This window comes from Mus caroli, chromosome 4 (genome assembly GCF_900094665.2).
Source record: "Mus caroli chromosome 4, CAROLI_EIJ_v1.1, whole genome shotgun sequence".
Classification (NCBI taxonomy): domain Eukaryota; kingdom Metazoa; phylum Chordata; class Mammalia; order Rodentia; family Muridae; genus Mus; species Mus caroli.
Genome location: NC_034573.1, coordinates 1,217,907 through 1,225,758, shown reverse-complemented (window position 1 = coordinate 1,225,758; position 7,852 = coordinate 1,217,907).

Below are 7,852 nucleotides of genomic sequence, written 5' to 3'. Positions count from 1 at the left end.
CGCTGGAACAGAGTGTTGTTGCCAGAGCCTCAGTGATTTGGATCTCTTCCAGCCTGTGCAGCTCATGCAGTGTAAGGATAGCCTTGGTACTATGTGCATGGCTTATAATCTGATATATATTTTGACTATAAAGATTGCTGTTCTTTTGTTTCACTGAGTTGTATAATGTCAGGAGTTTCTGTTGTTTCTTGAAAGGCACATTTTATACTCAAGTAAAATTCCCTTTCATCCATGGGTGCTTTCCAGTCTCCTGCCTTCACTGTATTTGAATTCTCTATGGATCTAGCGATACCTTTCTCATTCTATCATCTACTCCTCTGTCAAGTGTCACAGTTCTAGAAAATAAGACCTGTAGGATTTCCTCCAAGGTACATTGTCTTTCTTGGAATTGTTTGTACCAAATGAACATCACAAATGTTTTCTTTGAACAGGGCTATAACCTTGTTTTTGGAAGAGCTGTGGGGAGTTGCGGTTGGCAACTTCTCTTCTGCCCAAGGGTGAAACTCCTAACATTGGCAAAATACAAGTTATACTTTGATGTTTCTAATAGTTCATCTATTTTTCTTCACGATGTTGTAATTATTAGTTGTGGTGGTTTGAATATGCTTGGCCCAGGGAGTGGAACTATTAGGAGGTGTGGCCTTGCTGAAGTAGGTGTGTCCTTGTGGGCATGGGCTTTAAGACACTGTTCTAGCTTTCTGGAAGCCAGTCTTCTCCTAGCAGCCTTCAGATGAAGATGTAAGACTCAGCTCCTTATACACTATACCTGCCTGGACACTGTCATGCTTCTGCCTTGATGATAATGAACTGAACCTCTGAACCTGTAAGACAATTCCAATTAAAGGTTGTCCTTATAAGAGTTGCTTTGGTCATGATGTCTGTTCACAGAAGCAAAACTCTAACTAAGACATTAACAAATTAGCAAAACTGGTAGGTCTTGATGGACTGAATGTTTAGAAACTGCAGTCAGTGCATTTTGCCAAAATATATTCTGGAAAATGTGTGTTTGTGTATGGATATTTAAGTAGAGATATAAAAATCTGTAATTTTTAGTACCTTACCATATAAACAGATTGCAGCTGTTAAACATGTTCAAGTTAACAACATGTTAGTGTAATTGTACACAATAATATTGGTGATACTTATACTGTTGAGTCCAAAACTTCATTCATTCTTCTAAATGTCTAATAAACTGATTTTTTTTGCCTTTGTTCATGAATTTTTGTGAACAACTGGCTACCAAGTGACTGTTTCTATCACCAAAACCAAGAGATCATTTATAGAGATTTGAATACATAATTGTACTATATAATTAGTAATTATAACATATAAATTAATATTCTATAACCATCAATCAGTGATACTTTATTACTAGTTATATAGTATATATATCATCTATGCTTTTGCCTATATGTTATGGTTTCTGATGTTGTATTTTTATGGTGTGTGTGTGTGTGTGTGTGTGTGTATGTATGTGTGTATGTGTATTTGTGTTTCTTTTGTTTTTTATGCTGTTATTACTTAGTTAGTTAGTTAGTTAGTTAGTTAATTAGTTTGCTTGTTGGCCTTTTCATTTACTTTGTAAACAAAGAGATAAAAGGGGTGTGGAGGTGAGTACATAAGAATGTGGAAAGGATCTTAAAGTGAGCAGATGAAGGAAAACCATGAACAGAATATATCATATAACATTTTTTTTTTCAAAAGAACTTGGCATGGTGGTACATACTTTGAATAGCAGAACTAGAGACAGAGAAACCAGTGGATTTTTAGAGTTTGCTAGACAGCCAGGATAGTCTAATTCCTAAGTTCCAGAACAGTAAGAGATCCTGTTGAAAAGATCTAAATATATGAAAAGCAAAGGTGAACACCACCTGAAAATAGCACCTTGTTTGTCCTCTAATCTTCACACGCAAACACAGACACACATACACACCTGCATATGTATCCATGCATCCATGCACACACACAATGGACAAAACAGTATGGGAGGCATAGTTCAGTGGTGCGGGGAGTTCTGTCTGGAAGTATAGTGTATCAGGTCTTCATCCCAGTAATGCATCAAGCTCTCTTGTGCCTGTCAGCATGACAATTACTCCAGGGATGTAGATCTGCAGCAGCAGGAGACATGGTGGATTTTCACTTTCACCTCCACATCTGAAAGAGTTTGGATTAACAGAAGTACATGCTGTCTTTGGTGGTGGTCACAGGACAGGTGACAGCATTTCAGAGCTAGCCTGGTCAGTGTTGTATTGCAGTGCATTTGTCTATTCTACATTCATGTTGAGAGTTCTTCCTCTGTGTGGCAGTGTTGGGAGGAGAAAACTCTTGGGAAGGATTTGAATCATAATGGCTGAGACCTCATGAATGCATTCATTCCATCTCCCCAAGTGAGCAGTATCATGGGACTGGAATATGGACCAGAGTGGCTTGTAATAAATGGCATATCTTCCTGTTTTGTTTCTTTGCACAGGCTACTCTCTATCTGCTTTTCCACAATGCATGCAGCCCCACAAGGCCATTACCAAAACTAGAACTGAAGCAACTGGCACCTTGCTCTTAGACTCCAAACCCAAAATAACGTCCTTGCTTTATAAACTGTCCAGCCCCAAATGTTTGTTATAGAAAAAAATGGAGTAAGACAGACTCACAGTAGAATCTAAAATTAATGTATCTAAGGATCTCCATGAAATGTGGTAGGCTTGAGATATTTAAACTAACCTCATGAGATGTCAAGTCTCCTAAAAGCTGAAAGTCTTTTCAGCAATGAAAAAACAAACCCTAGTAGACAAGCTCAAGCAATTTAATCCTGGACATTTCCAACATGGTCTTTTGCCAACGTTCTTTGAAGAACCCTGACACAAGCCCAGGACTTCTCCTAAAAGTGGAAACACTCTCAGCAAAGATGCTATGCACTGGTAAGGGTAGGTTTGGAAGCTTGAAAAATGCAATGCTATCCTAATAGAATTTTCATAAATACACTTGTGTAGCTGCCTTGGTTGAGCTGGGTTATCTGAAAGGGGGACTGGAAATGAAAAAGGACGGAGGGTGGGGGATGGGGGTGGGGTTGGGGGCAGGGCAGTGAGAGAATGATGAAGCAAAGACAAAAGTTCCTGATCAAGGCTCAAAGTTTAATATTCAGCACTGTATTTATATAGGGAGAGCCCACAGACCACATACCTTGTTTCAGCAGAATTATGTTGCTTTGTTTCAGCTATATTATGTTGCAAAGCAAGCTGAGTGGGCAGTCTAGTCTACTCTAGTAGGAAATTGCAGTTGCAGCAAGGCCAAAGACTCCATCTGGGTCCTTAAGGTCCAACTATGGCAAACACTTAAGGTCTATTTAGCCTATTCAAGGCTGAGTAAGAGCACACGGTTGAAAACCACTGAAAATTTTCAGGGTTTGAGTGAGAGGGAGAGGGAGAGGGAGACAGGGAGGGGGAGGGGGAGGGGAGGGGGAGAGGGAGATCACTGACAGTGGAGAGAGGGAAGAAAGTCTTCTTGGTTAGGTGTGATGAAAATTTGGAGGCGGGGACTGGAGCTTATATATCACACAGCTCAGAAAAACTCCATGCAATCTGGGTATACACAACCTCGGTTCCCTCAAATATGTGTTTTGCACTGCCGCAGACCCTCTGGGTCCCTGTGTCTGCGTGGAACGGGTCTCTGGGGCAGGTAGGCAAAGCGTCGGATGAATTGACAGACAGATGCACACAGAAGAGGTTGTGTTGAATCTGAATGTATTGTCAGGTCAAGCATCAGACTTTTTTATAGTACAGAGAATACAAGGAGTTTCAAGTCACATCAGGCAAGGTACATTGAAGTTTACCAGATACAAAGGAATGACTTCGAAAGGAATTGCAGGAACCAAGCAAATGTTTACAAATAGAGATAAGCAGTCCTGCCTAGGATCAGCCTAGTGACAGGCAAGAATGTCACACTTTAATGTTAATAGCACCAGGGAGTACTGCTCTTGGCAGGCCTCAAGAATAATGCAATGTCACAGACCCCTAAATTCCTAGACCTTGCTAATTCTTGTCTTTATCTGGAGAATCTCCATTTGTCAGGAGAGTATACCAACTTGCTCTTGGTATGGAATGTAGCCTGTAGTACTAAAGATTTCTATCTCAGTGAGGTTCCCAGGCTCTTTCTGCAGACCAGTTGAGCCACTGGTCTATTGTAATGCTTAATTAGTTACTGAATTGGTTAAACTTCCTTGCTGCTTTCTCACAGAATTCTAAACTCGGCAGCTTCTGGGATCTTGGAACACTGGGGGAGGATTTAGCTATGTCAGAATTCAATCTTAAAAGGCACTTATAATAGGATAATACTAAGAGAGAGCACATGGATCCATACACTAGACTAACTCAGGAATGGAAAATTAATGTATGGGTTAGAGAGAACGCCAGACTCCAGGAGGAGAGCTTCCTTGAAACTCTTTGCCTCATGAGTGACTTTTAGGCATCACTGACTGACAAGCAGACTCGACCAGAGTGCCGTGGCATTGCATCATGTAGAAGATAGGCTGGCACAATCTCCATTCTCTACATTATCATGAGGTTTACATATATCCATCTCTGAAGAGGCCATTGTGTTCCTTTCTTCAACCTCCTGTGATTATAATACAGACCCTTGCACTCAGGGAGAGTGAATTTGATATATCCTTGTCTTAAGAAACAAGAAAGCAGAATGTGGACACCCACGTTCATCCTTGGTTCCAGGGCACAATGACATGAGTAAGGCTTTGACCTCTACCATACCATCCATGAAAAATTTTCCCTTATTTTCACATCCACCTGTCAGAGCTGATCAAAAAGTCATTATGAAGAGTGAAGAATGTGTCCTAGTGACTAGGAAGCCATAGATCGTCTTGCTGAGAAGCCAGCAGAGCCAGAGCCACATGGCTCTGCCATATAAAGACTTTGGACATTATCTTAGTTGTTTTTCTTATTTATATGACCAAATACCCAGCAAGAAGCAATGTAAGGAAAAAATTTATTTGAGCCCTTTGTTTGAAGGGATGAAATCCATCACAGAGAAAAAGGCACAATGGTCAGAGCATGAGATGGATGGTCACATTGCATCTGAAATCAGGAAATAGAGATTTAAAGCCTGGTGCTCTTTCTCCTATTTATTCAGTCCTTGGTGCCAGCCAAGGGCTCTACATTTGGAGTGGGTTTCCTCTCCTCCATTAATTCATTCTGGAAGCACTGTCTGACCCCAAGAGTTTCCATTCCCCCCAAAACAAAACATCTCTCATAGGTAAAATAGTTATCCTGATGTGTTGGGGTGGCAGGGATGGTAACTACTAGCAACAGCAATGGTTTGCAAAGTTTGGGTGAGTCTATGAGACTCCACCAACAACATAGAAAGGGATAAACCACACCTAGAATACTGGGCCTTTTGTATGACAGCCTATAGGTTCGGGAGAAGAATTGTCCCACATGTTGCAGGGTAGCACCACTTAAATGTTTTTTGTAAGTTTGTTTTAGGAAGCTTCCTAACATAATAACTTTCTATATGGGAGTGTTAGTTGTTGCTATCCATAGCCCTACAGCTACTCTGCCTACAACCACCCATCACAGATACCGTTCTCCACTCTAATATTCCCTGATACCTTTCATAGAACCTGTGTTCTATCCCCTGAATTCCTTGAAATCCTCCCATAGCCCCTTTCTGGTCTCCTGACTTGTATGGCCACATCAATTTAAACACATATCTAATGATTCAAAGCCAGGATTCACATTTGAAAGATAATATCAGGATTTCTTTCTGCATCTGAGTTACCTCATTTAGAATGATTGTTTCTAGCTCCATTCAATTAAATAAAAGTTGTAATTCTCCTCATGAATAAACTCAAGGACAGAAACCATATAGTCATCTCATTATATGAAAAAAAAAAAAAACCTTTGACCAAATCTAATATCCCTTCATGATAAAAAGTCCTGAAGAATGAGCCCACAGCTATTGAGAAAACTTTGAAACATCTCTACGAAAGGCATGAAAAAACACCAGGATGTCTACTCTTTCCACTTATATTCAATATAGGTGTGCACATTTTGCCTAAAGCAATAAAGCAAAGAGATGAAAGGGCAATAAATAGGAGAGGAAGATGTCAAATAATCCTTATTTGCAGTTGATAGGATTCTATATGCAAAAGACCCTAAAGACTGGACCAGAAAACTCCTAAAGCTGAACACATTCAGGAAAGTAGCAAGATACAAAATTAACACAAAGATATTAATATATGTCCTACATAGAAGCAATATACCTACAGAAAAAACATGGAAACAATCTCATTTACATTAGCCTTAAAAATATGGAATAAACTTAACCAAAGAAGTAAAAGATATGTCCAATAAAGATTTAAAAACACTTAAGAAAGAAATTGAACAGAACATTAGAAGTTGGAAAGACACCCCCATGCCCATGGATTGGTAGAATTAACATCATAAAAATGGTCACTTTAGCAAACATAAGCTATAGTATCAATGAAGCCCTGTAAAAATTCCAATATAGTTATTTACAGAAATTGGAAAACTACTTTTATAATTCATATGCACATGCAAAATATTCATGAGATCTAAAACAACTGTGAGTAATAAAAACCCTGCTAGAGAGTTCACCATTCCTGCACTCAAGTTATACCACAGAGCTAGAGTAATAAAACCAACATAGTACCAGAATAAAAGCATTGATAAATGGAATAGAAATAGGATCCCAAATATAAACTCCAAATCACAAAGCTACCTGATTTTTGATGAAAAGACCAAAAAATACACATTGAAGAAAAGACAGCATCAGCAAATGGTGTTGGAGGAACTGGAAAGCAAAAATGAAACTAATCTCTTACCATGCACAAAACTGAATATTAATGGATGAAAGATCTCAACAAATGACTCAATTCACTGAATCTATTACAGAAGAAAGTAAGAAATATGCTTCAACTGACAGATACAAAGACTTTGTATCTGACTTTGGTATTGCAGAAATTAAGACCAATAGTTTAAAAATAGACCATGTGAGAGTAAAAGAGTCCTGAACAGAAAATGATACCATAATCTAAGAGATAGACTATACCTCAGAGAAAACTCTTTACCAGTTTTACATCTGATCAAAGATATCCTAGTTTGCTTTTTATTGTTGTGATAAGAACCATGACAAAAAGCAGCTTGGGAAGCCAAAAATTTTATTTCATCATATGATTCCAGGGCACAGTCCATCACAAAGGCAAGTCCATCACAGGAGCACTAGGTAAAAACAGAAGCAAAGGCTATGGAAGAACGATACTTCCTGGCTTGTCTTCTATAGTTTACTCAGCTTGCTTATACAACCTAGGACCATGTGCCCAGTAGTGGCACTGGCTACAGTTGGTGGACATGACCAAAAATCAAGAAAATGTACCAAAAACAGGCCCACAACCGAATCTGATTTAGGCAAGTTCCTCATTTGAGGCTCCTCTTCCAAGATGCCTCTAATTTATGTCAAGTTTACAAAGGTTAAGCAGCACAGAGTGCCAGTTTCTAGAGTACACAAATAGTTAAAAACCCAAACACCAAGAAAACAAAGTGTCTAATTAAAAAAAAAAAATGGGGGAGCTGGGTGTGGCTTTCCGGTCCGACCAGCACTGGGGTAGCTAGGGCCAGAGTCAGCTAACACGCCAGCTACCCAGGACAACCGCCACGGGATATTAAGACTTCTGGTGAGTGGAACACAGCATCTTCTCCAATCTCTAAACAGAGACAACTATAACAACTAACTCCAGAGTTTACCAGATGACGAAAGGTAAAGGGAATACTCTTACTAACAGAAACCAAGACCACTCACCATCATCAGAACCCAGCACTCCCACTTC